This window comes from Lathyrus oleraceus, chromosome 7 (genome assembly GCF_024323335.1).
Source record: "Lathyrus oleraceus cultivar Zhongwan6 chromosome 7, CAAS_Psat_ZW6_1.0, whole genome shotgun sequence".
In the NCBI taxonomy this organism is placed as follows: domain Eukaryota; kingdom Viridiplantae; phylum Streptophyta; class Magnoliopsida; order Fabales; family Fabaceae; genus Lathyrus; species Lathyrus oleraceus.
In genome coordinates this window covers 454370228-454383783 of record NC_066585.1, presented here as the reverse complement: position 1 = coordinate 454383783, position 13556 = coordinate 454370228, and positions in this window count along the sequence as shown.

The following is a 13556-nucleotide window of genomic DNA, read 5'->3' as shown; positions in this document are numbered from 1 at the left end:
CGCTCCTTTGTCTGAAGCTCTCCCTGGTCAGGGATCAGAGTTGTGAAGTCTAATCTTCACTCACCTTTCATCTGCTTCACCTTAGCCCCGTAATGGCAAGGTTAAGAGCGAATACTACCCATGTACAGATGACTTGCTTCGGCAGTCAAACCCATTGTGTGAGCCTCACTTGATTGGTTATAGTGTGTGCTATGTGAATATTTGTTTGAAATGCTTGTTTTGATCTGTATGCTTGTATGCTTGCTTTCTTCCTGGATAGGATTAGCTTGCAGTTGTGCAAGTAGGTAGGAACCTGAACATAGGGTAATGATGCATGACAACACTAGGCTCGAGTCCAGCTCCCTGGTAGTGTGTCTTCCCTTGGTTTCTGGCTAGATTTTCTTTCCCTTTTAGGGGAACTACATCGCCCTGATCCTCGTGCCAGACGAGGTATGTAGGCAGGAGACCGTGCGAGGTCTCTCCGGGCACTTTTTTTTCTTTTGTGTGTGTTTGCTTGTTAACCCTGCTTGTGTGCGTTTTGGTTCGGATGCCGATGTAAGTCCAGTGATTGGCTTTCGGGCTCCATGTTTTCCTTCTTGTGTGTGTTTTGGTTCGGATGCTGATGTAAGTCCAGTGATTGGCATTCAGGCTCCATGTTTGCTTGTGTTTGTGTTTGCTTGTTTGGCGTGCGTGAGCCGAACTACGGCAGCTCTGATTCTCATTCCAGACGAGATACGTAGGCATAGGATGCGACGTCCTATCGAGCTCTCTTCCCCTTAACCCCACCTGTGTTGTCTTAGCGTGTGTGTATGATGTTTGTCTGTTTATTTTAGCAACCTATTCTTTCTTTTAGAACGTGGATCCCGTCGAGTACGACGGACGTGAGGGGTGCTAATACCTTCCCCTTGCGTAACCGACTCCCTTACCCTTTCTCTTTGGTCGCGAGACCATGCTTTTCCAGGTTTCTCTGAGCGTTTCCTTTCCCTATCTTGGGATAAATAACGCGCAGTGGCGGCTCTGCGTTGTTTTTGTTTCAGCCCGCCGGTTGTTTTTCGCGGATGCGACAGCTGGCGACTCTGCTGGGGACTTATAGGATGTTGACCTGTGCTGGTCCATCTTCCCTAAGCGAGTCTCTCCTAGCGTTCTAGGATAGTTTAAGTTGCTTGTTTTGCTTTATTTATTGCATTTATTATTCTAACCAGTGTATATATTTGCATAAATATTTGCATGCATCATACTATCATGTTGTTGCCGTCCTCTGTGCAGGTGGTTCCTCCGTTTGGGGTGGGTGTTCTGAGTGGGGCTAAAACCCAGGCCCGAGTATACACCTAGGATTAGCGTGGTCTCGCGTCGCTCACGTGTCGGTTGGGCATGATGTTGCGATGTGACATACCACAAGCCGGACGAGGTTCATTTGAGAAGTGCTCTTCCAGTGGGGTTTTCCATTTTGGTTGGGTTATCTCTTTTGAGCCGTTGACTCTGGTGACCGATCATTTCCCGGATCTTTGGTTTAGACGATCTCAGGAGAGCTACAATGGCACACCCGAAAGGGCAAACCCATTGAGTATCTCTGCCCGATTGTCGAGACTATTATCCGCCTTAGGGTGACCTGATTAGAATTTACCTGTGAGGGGAGGGTGATTCTTTCAGATGCATGTTCAGATGTATTGCTCAGATGATGACTTTTTGTTCCGTGGATCAGAGTCATATTTATGAGTCGGATTTATGGCCGTTTATTTACGAGACGCCGAAATGCTGTCCGTGGTATTTATCAGTGGGGATCCGTTTATTTCAGGATTCCCTGGGCCGATTTTATCAGTGGGGATCCGTTTATTTCAGGATTCCCCGGGCCGATTCAGAGGTTGTGGGTATCTGCTCAGAGATTGTCTGATGATGATGATGATGGTGTATCTGTCAGTTCCGTTTATTTCGGGACCCTCGAGTTGGACTTGTGGTTACATACTCCTTCAGATGGTTGTGATCGGTTCAGAGATCCGAGCTGTGGTTCAGAGCAACAGATGATCAGATGGCTTTGAGGATGGCAATGCATTGCATTCATTCATCTGCATCATTCTCATTTTGCATTCATCTGCACCAAACCTACGTCTAGCCGTATGGGGAGTATTACTGATTAAGAATCTGGTTGAGAGACATCCGGATGTCAGAATATTATTGTCGATTTTTATCTGTCTCGATGAAACCGGGATCGAAAGACAGAAGCTTCCTCATATGGATAGACGTTGCATTCATGCATATTAACCTGTTTGCTGTTTTGCAGGAATCATTGCTCGTGCTCGTAGAACTGTACCTTTGCACTCAACACGCCCGCACAGATACTTCACCAGACGCAATACTCCCAGACTGATGGATCTCCCAAATACCGATATTCTCGAGCTGAAGGACAAGATGACTGAGCTGATCAACATCATGCAGGGTTTTGCAGTTGGTCAAAAAGCTTTGGCTGACAAAGTTGAGAAGCTCGAGCGAGCTTCAGCTGCTAACAGTGTTGTTAACCTGGATGGTGTCTCCAACCAGGGGCTCGGTGGATCCAGAGACGGTGAAAAAAGAGCAACCGTAGGTATGGTAAACAACAATGCTGGTGGACTTGGTGCTGCTACTAGTGGTGGGCCCGGTCTGGGGCATAATCTGAAGGATAATATGTTCCCTCCATTCTACGGGTTTGATGAGGACAGGGAGAAGGACCGAGAAGCTGATCAATTCTCCATGCACAATGAGCCATTCGGTCAATATGGTGTCCAGCCACAGAGCAAAGAAATTCAGTTGCTGGCAGAGAAGGTAAGGGCTCTGGAAAGCCATGCTACTCCGGGGTTTGTCAACATGCCCAACATGGGGCTGGTCGAGGGGATTGTGATCCCACAAAAGTTCAAGGCGCCCGCATTTGACAAATATAATGGGAGTTCCTGCCCGGAAACTCATCTGCAAGCCTTTGTCCGCAAGATCTCGGCATACACTACAGATCAAAAGCTTTGGATGTACTTCTTCCAAGACAGTCTGTCTGGAGGATCCTTGGAATGGTATACCAAGCTGAAGTCTTCTGATGTTAAGAGCTGGCAGGATCTTGGTGATGCGTTCTTTAAACAGTACCAATTCAATGCTGACATGGCTCCTAGTCGTACCCAGCTGCAGGGTATGTCTCAGAAGTCAAGTGAAGGGTTTAAAGAATATGCTCAAAGGTGGAGGGAGTTGGCTGCCAGAGTGCAACCTCCACTGGTGGACAGAGAAATGTCTGATCTCTTCATGGGTACCCTGCAGGGGGTTTTTGCTGAAAGAATGGTTGGATGCCCGGTGACTAACTTTGCAGACATTGTGGTGGCCGGAGAAAGAATTGAAAGTTGGCTGAAAATGGGGAAGATCCAGGGTGGTAATGCTTCGTCATCAGCATCGAAGAAGCCATTCGGGAATGGTCAACGCAAGAATGAGGGTGAATCGAGTGCTGTGTATGCCCAGGGAGGATACGGTAGGGATCGTTACTACCAGCACACTGCTGCGGTAACCACCCCTGCTGGTAATCAGTCAGTACGACAGCAACGTCAGCCATATCAACAGAGAGCTGGGTATCAGGTGAGGGGAAAAGGGGTTGATCGCCATTTTGACAAGCCGCCCGTGACATACGTTGTTCTGTTCAAAAAGTTGATGGATCTTGGGTTGGTTCAGCCGAGGGCGATGGTTCCGATGAGATCAGATCAGAGGCCGCCTAACTATGATGAGAACGCCCAGTGTGAATTTCATTCTGGAACACCGGGGCATAACATTGAGGGCTGTAGAGCATTCAAGAATGTTGTCCAGGACCTGGTAGACTCCAAGGCTATTAATTTTGCGCCATCACCGAATGTTAATGCTAATCCCATGCCGGCGCATGGTCAGGCGATGGTGAGTGCAATTGCTGAAGATTCGGATCACGCCTGTGTGATGGGTGAAGAGAACGACAGCGACTGCAAGTTTGATGGTTGGATAAAGCCGTGCGTACCAGGAAGCTGGAAGGCTTAAAAAGATCATCACTGTCACTCATCCTGAGGAGTAATAATTTCTGTTTTCAGTTTTTATCTGCATGAAAGCCATACGTGTTGCCCGACACGTAATGGTTCATTGTAAGGGCCACCTCATGTTCATAATTTGCAACATTTCTGCATCATTAATAAATGGATGTTTTTCAGTCAAAAAGCGGTGTTCCCTGTTTTTCATTTATTTTTGCAGTTTAAAAACGAATAAAAATGGCAATGTTTATTTTCATTTTTCTCTTTTTGATTTGTCTCGTTCCGAATTCAAAAATAATTCTTCGGATCTCATTGATAACAATTTGGTTACACCTCATATGACTTCGACAAACCGATCTATCAGGCTGAAGAAGAAGGCGAAGAAGACTGTGATCTGCTGGAATTAACCAGGTTGTCAAAACAAGAGGAGAAGGTGATTCAGCCGCTCGAGGGCGATGCGAGATTGCTATTCCAAGCACCGCCGAGGTCAGAAAGGAAGTGAAAATTGGGGCCGCTTCGGAGGCAAGTCGAAAGCAGAATGGTAGCCCTATTGAAAGAGCGTGTGGATACCTTCACCTGGTCGTGTCAGGATATGCCAGGGTAGGATACCGATGTCGTTGTGAACAGGCTACCATGGAGAGAAGATTGTCCTCTAGAGAAGCAGAACGTCAGTGCCTGTATCAGAGAGTCATGATGACTTTGTTTCATGATATGATTCATCATGAAGTTGAATGCTATGCTATGACATGATAGCAAAGTCCCAAGCAGGAGAGGGGCATCTGGCAGACCGGGGCAAGTCGTTTGACCGGTTGAGACAATTCAAACTGAGGTTGAATTCAAGCGAGTGCACTATCAGAGTGCGATCCGGTAAGCTGTTGGGGTTCATTATAAGAGAGGAATCGAGGTTGATCCTGCTAAAAAAAAAAAAAAAAAAAAAAAGGGGAAAAACAGAAAAAAGGAATGCCTGAACCGAGAACAGAAAGAGGTTCGTGGTTTCTTAGGCAGATGGAACTACATGTCATGGTTCACATCTCACCTAACAGCCACGTGGGAACCCATTCAAGAAAAAAGAACAAACGGTCAGGTGGAATAATGATTGCCAAGGGGCATTGGAAAAATAAAAGAATAAGTTGCAGGAGCCTCTGATTCTGATGTTTCCCTAAGGAGCAATTGTTAATCTGGTACTTGACAACCTTCGAGGGGTCTACGAGGTGTATTGGGTCAGCATGACGAGTCTTGTCGAAAAGAGCATGCAATTTACCTTAGCAAAAAGTTTACCGACTGTGAAACAATACATTCACTGCTCGGGGAACTTGATGTACTTTGGCATAGGCTGCTCGCCGACTGAGACAGTATATGCTGGTTCATATCACTTTGTGGATTTCAAGATGGATCTGATCAGGTAGATTTTTGAAGAGCCAGAAATGACCGGACGGGTTGCGAAAGGGCCAATGATTTTGATTGAATAAGATATTCGATATATCTCTCAGAAAGCAATCAAGGGGAGTGTATTGTCGGATTACGTCGCTCCGCAACCCATTGAAGATTATCAATCGAGGAAGTTTGAATTCCCTGATGAGGACATCTCGAGGTACTCTAATCGAAAGATTGAGAGTAACCGATCCCGGAGGAGGGGGCAGACCCCGAATCCGAACGGATTCTGATGTCTGATGGGGTTAATGTGAAGGAGTTAGTATTGCTTTGGCTACGCCAACAGGATCTCACATTCCTTTTGTTGCCTGGATAACATTTGGATGCGCCCACCATGGTGGCTGAGTACGAAGTTGTATCCTGAGTACCGAACGTCGGTGCGTACATCTACTGGGGCAACGCCTTTCTCATTGGTATATGGGATGGAAGCCGTGTTACCTGTTGAAGTTCAGGTTCACTCTTTGAGAGTCCTGAGGGACGCGAAATTGCAAGAGGCGGAATGGGTAAGAACCCGGTACGAAGAGTTGAGCCTGATTGAGGAAAAGAGGCTAGCGGCCATCTGTCATGGGAGGTTATACCAGCAACGGATGAAGCGTGTTTTTGACAGAAAGGTGCGACCTCGGGTATATCACGTTGGTGATAGGGTGCTGAAAAGGATCCTTCCTCCTCAAAACGATCGAAGGGGCAAATGGACACCGAATTATGAAGGTCCATTCGTGGTCAAGAAGGTCTTCTCTGGCGGAGCCCTGTTGCTAACGACCATGGATGGCGAGGATTTTCCATCCCCTGTGAATGCGGACGCAGTTAAAAAATACTTCGTATAAAGAGACCCGCTGGACGAAAAGAACAAAATAGTCCAGGCAAAAATGGGCATCCCGGCGAACCAAAAACAGAAAGAAAGGTTCGGGCAAAAATTAGGGATAAAAAAGAAAAATGTACACCCGGCAAGTCGAAAACCTGAAAAGGCGACTTGGGCAAAAAAGGGTATCCCGGTGGACTGAAAACCCGAAAGGGCGGTCCAGGCAACAGAGGGATTGAAACGAACAACTGCGTCTAGTATGATCGTTTGCGCTTTGGTTAAAGCATCACGGATAATACCCGGTAGGGATCAATTGGAAGCGTCTTGTTCAGAAGGCAGAAAGCACGGAGAGTCAGAGGACATATGGGGTGTAACCGAGTTGGAACTCGATGAGATCACGGGTTTCACATTGCCATTAGGATAGATTCTTCCTTTTATGCGCAATTACCTCTTTTCAGGAATTGCTTCCTCTGTATTGCTCCATTTGAGCCACACACTTTTTCCATCAATAAAATGCATATTCAGTCAAATAATTCTGTTTTTGTTTTTCATTACCGTTTAGATTGCAAAAACATCCAGATATTTTTGATCAAGAATTTTGCATTTTAAGACATACAGGTCCCTTCCAATGCATGTTTATAAGATTGAAAGTTTGAAATCTTATTCGGAAGGTTGAGTGACCCAAGTGTTGAAATCTTGACACGCCTGGGGCACGGTTTTATCTAACGATCTATTTTGCAGGTACTGTTAGGTATTTTCACTCACTTGCAGGTTGTGATGTGGAGGCTTTGACAAGATAAATCCCCATGGAGTCCGGTCAGGGACGAGTGTATGAAAGGATGAAGAAGTGACGTGGGGGCGTACGATGATCCTTGATTTTAATCAAGAAGACTCTTCAAAATCGGAAGATTGGAAAGTCTGTAGAAATTCCCCGCAGAGTCCAATCAGGGACAAGCAGGTTGGAGAACGGTGAAGAGGCGACGAGAGACGTCCAACGACCTTTGGAATTAATCAAGAAGACTCTTCAAAGTCGAAAGATTGAAAAGTATGTATAAGTCCCAGGAGTTCGTTCTTTGTCGAGCGCGGAGCGATTGGGAATACAAGATGATGGAGCAGAAAAGGTCCAAACGAGTCTGGGAATTCTCAAAAGTGGAAAGCCGATACGAGATTGGGAGGTGGATACCGTGGTTCGACGAGTCGACGGGTGTTCTGTACCAACTTTTCTCATTTCCCCAGCTAAGTCCCCAAGCGGAGTTGTAAGGACTAACTCCCCAGCAGATCCAAGGTCTATGGATCCCTTAGCCGAGTCGAGATGGTTATCCCCGGCAGGTTTAAAACGGTGTTTCCTCAGTAATCAGGCCTGAAGGTTGCTATCCCCGAGTGGAGCGGGTTTCAATGAAATATATCTCCAGCAGTGTTCGTCCTACCAGTGGATTGGATGAGTTTCCGTAGCAGTCTGATATCTGCATCCCCAACTGAGTTGATTCTACCTATGGATTGCATGGGTAATCCCCAGCGGAGTGGCATTCGCTTCCCTAGCAGGGTCAGGATGGTTATCCCCAGCAGGTGTTAGATCGATGCTTCCCCAGTTGCCAGGCCTGGAGGTGGCTGTTTCCCAGCAGAGTATCGGTGAGCATTTCCCCAGTGAAGTCGTCAGGTATCTGTGGGGTTTCCCCAAAGCAGGTTCGGGATTGATATCCCCAGCAAGTCAAAGATTGTTGTATCCCCACAGAGTGCAAAGGAGGTTCTTCCCCAGCAAGGGTTGCCTTAGTCCCAGCAGCAGTGCTTATTCCCCAGCAGGGTGGAATCGGAGTATTGCCGAGTTCCTCAGCAGAGTGTCTCGTGCTCCTCAGCAGAATCCCTTGAGGGGGACACTTTTTATACATTCATCATGTAGAATAAGCATAGCATATTGCATAAAAGAAAAAATAAATCGCGTAGCATTTCCATAATTATGGAGCATTACGCAGAAAAAGTCATGCATCATTGCAAGCATAGGCTAGTCTCAAGCCGTGGATACCGTTTGAGAGGTGGTTTCGCCCGAATTTGGAAGGAAGATGTTACTCTGATGGGTTTAGCATCATGAAGTCAGATCAGCAATATTCCCCAGTAGTGCAATACTGGAGGACACTTTTCCTTCAGACGAAGATGGAAATGTTACGCGATCAGCGCGACTCGAGCCGTGGTTACCGCTTGGGGTTTGGTTTCGACAGAAGTTGGAAGGTGTTACTCTGAGGAGTTCAGCATTGTGAGTTTGGAGCAACAATATTTCCCAGTCATCAGTAAGTGTCTGGTCGAGCTTTCTTGGGTGCCTGTAAACATCATCTTTCGATGTCCAGTAAACGTCGAGTTATTTCCCCATCCTTGTTTGATGTCCTGTCAACATCATTGTTCGATGTCCTGTCAACATCCTTGTTTGATGTCTTGTCAACATCCTTGTTCGATGTCCTGTCAACATCCTTGTTCGATGTCCTGTCAACATCCTTGTTCGATGTCTTGTCAACATCATTGATTGATGCCTGTCAACATCCTTGATTGATGCCTGTAAACATCATTGTTTGATGCCTGTAAACATCATTGTTTGATGCCTGTAAACATCATCGTTCGATGTCCAGTAAACGTCGCGTTTTCTCCCAGTCATCAGTAAGTGTCTGGTCGAGTTTTCTTTGGTGTCAGTAAACATCATCGTTCGATGTCACGTAAACGTCGAGTCTCTTCCCAGTCATCAGTCAGTGTCTGGTGGAAGTTGTACCCTCTGATATGTCTCCCTCAGAGTGGTGATTGGTGTTATTTCCGACGTTGCCAGCGGAATTATCACAAGAAAACAAGATGTCGGGGTTCAAATGCAGTGATCTGGGATCATTTGCGCGAAAAAGTGTTTCGGGGTTCAAGAAAAAGCAAAAAAATAATAATCCCCAGCGGATATGTGGCGTTCAGGCCGTGGTTGTCCCTGTGTTACCATTTATTTTTGGTATCCAGGTTGACGATGCTGTTTCGGTGATCAGGCCGACTTTCTCCGTACCAGACGGATTTTCCTTCAAGGTTGTTTCGTTGCCGATTCTGACAGGCATTGTTAATTATTGCCCATCAGAGTGCAAATTGTTCGTCTGTTCTTGGTATTCAATCACTCTTCATCCTGATCATTTGAAAGCCGAGGCTATTCATATCGACAGGTTCACAGTGGATTGAATAGGGGCAGCTGTAACACCTCAAAATTTGCCCTCCTCTCTTGGGACTAGCATATCATATTGCATATCATTTTTAGGTCATTAGGCATTGCATATTGCATATCATGTGGTTACATTGTGCAAGCCATTCCCCCAAGTCTTGGTCAGAAGATAAGAGGTGGAGATGCAAGCCTAGGGTTTTATTGACTGATCATTAGCCATCTGAGGATTGGGCTACAAGTTAGGGTTTTGATTCTCAAGGAGATTGGTCTTCATCGTGATTGAAGTGATACATCGTCATCATCATGGTCTTGTTATCATCGAGTGTTGAAGCATATTCCTTGAGATTAGGGTTTTGACCATTGGTCAACCCTAATCAGTTGCATTGGGCCAATCAGGGCATAGCAAGGAGATGGGGTCTATGATGGATATGGGGATCATCATGTGGTTTTATTGAGCTTATTGAGGCTAGGGTTTCATCCTTGGGCCATTTCATTGGAAGATTGGGGCTCAGATTGATCAGTGCATTGCCAAATTCATCTATCAGCTGAAAAAGTCAACTGTGGTCAACTGTGCATGATTTAATGGATTTGGAGGTGGAAGTGAGTTGGATACACTTCATTCATGTTGGAACAAGTGTTGTTTGACATTTCAAAGCTCAAGAATGAAGAAAATAAAGTCAGGACAAAAATTGCCAAAAATAGAAAGTGACTTGTAATGGAAGTTTCCAAAAATGGAAAGTTTTTCACCTCAAGACCACGTGTCCAAGGAAGCTTCAAATGAAAATTTGTTCAACATGAAAGTTGTAGATCTTGGTCTCACCTTTCTAAAAAGTCCAAGAACTTGAAAATCCCATGTATGGTTGGCAAGTTATGGTCCATTCAATTTCAAAAATGACCCATAATCAAAGTGGCATAACTTCCACATGGAGTGTCCAAATTGAGTGATCTTTTTATGTGCAAACTCCATTTAACATGTAATTTTATGGTGCATAATTGGAATTCATCAAAAATGGTTAATGTAAAAGGTCAATGTTCAAGTGTACAGTTAAAGATCCAAGGGCAAAATGGTCCAAGTTGAGAAATAATGAGAATTTTGGCATGGGGATTTTTGCAACACCTCACAAATGCAAATTAGGAATTGTTTGAATGGTCATAAACATCCAAGGTGCAATATTTGAACAAGTCATTTTTGAAGTGTACTTGAAAATGCATAAAGTGCCATAGCATGTGGAAAATGAGAAATACACAACCAATGACCATGGGACAAGTTGCAACACATCACACATGGCATTTTGAGAGTGTGTGAGCTGTCATACAACTGTCACAGGGCCTGTGTGAAAAGACATATTTGCCCTTGCTTAGTAAAATCACATTTTGCTAATTACATGTGTTTTTGGCTAATTGATGATTAAGAGCTGGATTAAATGGAAGTATATAATCCTAATTGTAACTAACTCTTGATCATAATCACATTTCACAAGAAATTGCAACTGTTTTTCCCTCCAATTCTCCAAATTTCTCAAGAATATTCAAGAGCAAAATTCATCCAAACTCTTCCAATTCTTCACCAAATCACCAAATTCTTTTTGCTTCCTCCTCCAATCATCTTCTTCTCAAGCTGTTTTGGTAGTTTGGATCAAAAGAACATCAAATTCGCAACTGTTCAAGTGGTGCTCATCCATGGCAAGTTGAATTTTCTTCCACTAGAAGCAACGTTGAATCAAGCTAGCTGTTGCATTCTCCTTGCTAAAGCTCATACTCCATCTGTTTCAAGGAATTTCGCGCGAAAACATCAAGAACCAACACTGCCATCTCAAGGTACCTCAAATTCGAACATCATCATTCTTTAAATGTTCATATGCTTTTTGTAGATTGTTTAATGTAGATGATCATGATGCCTTTAGTTTTTGGAATGGTTGATTGTAGAGAGAGATATCGTAAATTTTAGTTTGAATGTCAAAACCTAATTTGATCGATCCGTGAGCTGTGTTAGGAATTAGGTGAAATTAGTTACATATTTGAGATCCTCATGCTCAGACCTTTCCAACCATATAGAGTTTGTGAGTTTTGGTTGAGGAATGAGTGAAACCGAATTTGAAGAAGAAGAACACGTTAATGGCGCGGGGAAGACGAGTTTCTGAAGTTCTTTTCCTGTTGGATCCGTTTCACTGCCAGGCCAATTCAAAAGTGTGTTTCCCTCCACTTTCGTCCAACCACAGCGTGACAACGCATTAATGAAGTTTGGACCGGCCAGGATTATTTACAATTCTGCCATTGTTACTTAATTAATTCCATTTAATTAAATAAAACACTTGAATAATTATTTAACAATTCATTTAACACTTTAAAAATTCATAAAAAATTAATTACAAGTCCAAAAATGATGAGAGTTTTTTTGTTAGATCCCAAATTCTCTCTAGTTTTTTATAGGCATGGTAACATAAGTTGTGCATGGAGAAATGTTGACCTGGCCTATTGATCTTTGACTTGTGTACATTTTTTGTATGTTTTGCCAAATTCATCATGAAATGCTCATACATTTAAAGAAATGATTGAAATTTTTTGTGCTCATTCTGGACATGTTGATGGTGATTTCCATGTAAAGTTTATGATTTTTGGATACCTGGTGTTTGAGATATGATTTTTTGAATCTAGGTGTGACAATTTGTGTCACACCTAGCTAGGTCAACTTCATGAATTTATTTGCATGACCTATGATTGTTTGATTGAGTTGAAATTTTGCATGTGTGATCATTGATATGTCAAGATAACATGTGAATTTTTCTGGATTTTTCTATGGCATTTTCCATTTGATTGATAATTTTCTTCACTGTATGCTCATTTTACAAGCTTGTGTGACACATGTTGGTATATCTTTTGTGAAATTCTCATATGGTATTGGATGAATGTGAAATTTGGTATGCTGATTATAGACACATTGTAGGACATCATGCTTTTGGTCCCATTCATTTCTTAGTTGTTCTCACTGTTTTATGAATTTTTGAAGTGAATGCTTGTGTTGATGCTATGAATTGGCTTGAATAATTGTGTCTGGATTTCTTGATTTTCATTGACCTAGTTCCTTTTGTCCAATTGAGCTGAAAATTGACATGCTACTTGTTGATTGTGTCCTGTTTAGGTGTGAATTATTTGAGGATTTTTGGAATGGATTTGGTATGCTTTTGAGTGAAATAGTTCTGTTTGGTCAATTGAAGTTGCAAATTGCATGTTTGATGTTAAATGGTGCATGAAATGATAATGGTGAATGATATAAGCATGGGACCAATTGCATTTGTTTTTGAATGGTTTTAATTTGATTTTGGATTGGTTTGGCTTGCTGTTTAGATTTTTTATCCCTTTGGACCCTAGGCTTGGCCTAGTGGTCTAGTTTCTCACATTTGGTGTGGATTTTCAGGAGGAAATGCACAATGCTTAAGGAGATTGCTTCAAGGCAATTTGAATTGAGTTTGGTTGATGTTGTCCACTAACATGACTTTGTTTTGTAGGGATTGATGCTTGAGCTTGAGCTTATAGCTTGCACTTGTGTGCATTAACTTGTGTTGTCTGTATAGATTAACATTTGCTGTTTACTGTTTGTCTGTCTGAGTACTGATGATACTTGATTGATTTCAGGTACATTTAGTCGCTTACAGTTCTTTAAGAACTTGCTTGCTGCTGCTTGGTTTTTAAACCACTTGAGGTAGGACTTCTATTCTTCATGTAGTCTGGAAGACCTGGCCTGTTATTTGGCCAGGCAACTGTCTGAAGTCCTCCTTAAGAGGCGATGTTTGTGGTTGTTTACATTTGTGCCAAGCAGGTAAAGACCTCTAAGAGGCAATTGGTGGATCAAAGGGATATGCAATCTATTCCCCACTATTCTGTGAGTCGTCCCTCTGCTCATACGGCTGTGTGTTGATGCATTGGGACACAAACCCAAGATCTCGTGCTGTTGCACAATCGAGTCAGAGTCTTTGAGCGTAGAAGGGTCCCTCCATTCTGGACCCACGCTCCTTTGTCTGAAGCTCTCCCTGGTCAGGGATCAGAGCTGTGAAGTCTAATCTTCACTCACCTTTCATCTGCTTCACCTTAGCCCCGTAATGGCAAGGTTAAGAGCGAATACTACCCATGTACAGATGACTTGCTTCGGCAGTCAAACCCATTGTGTGAGCCTCACTTGATTGGT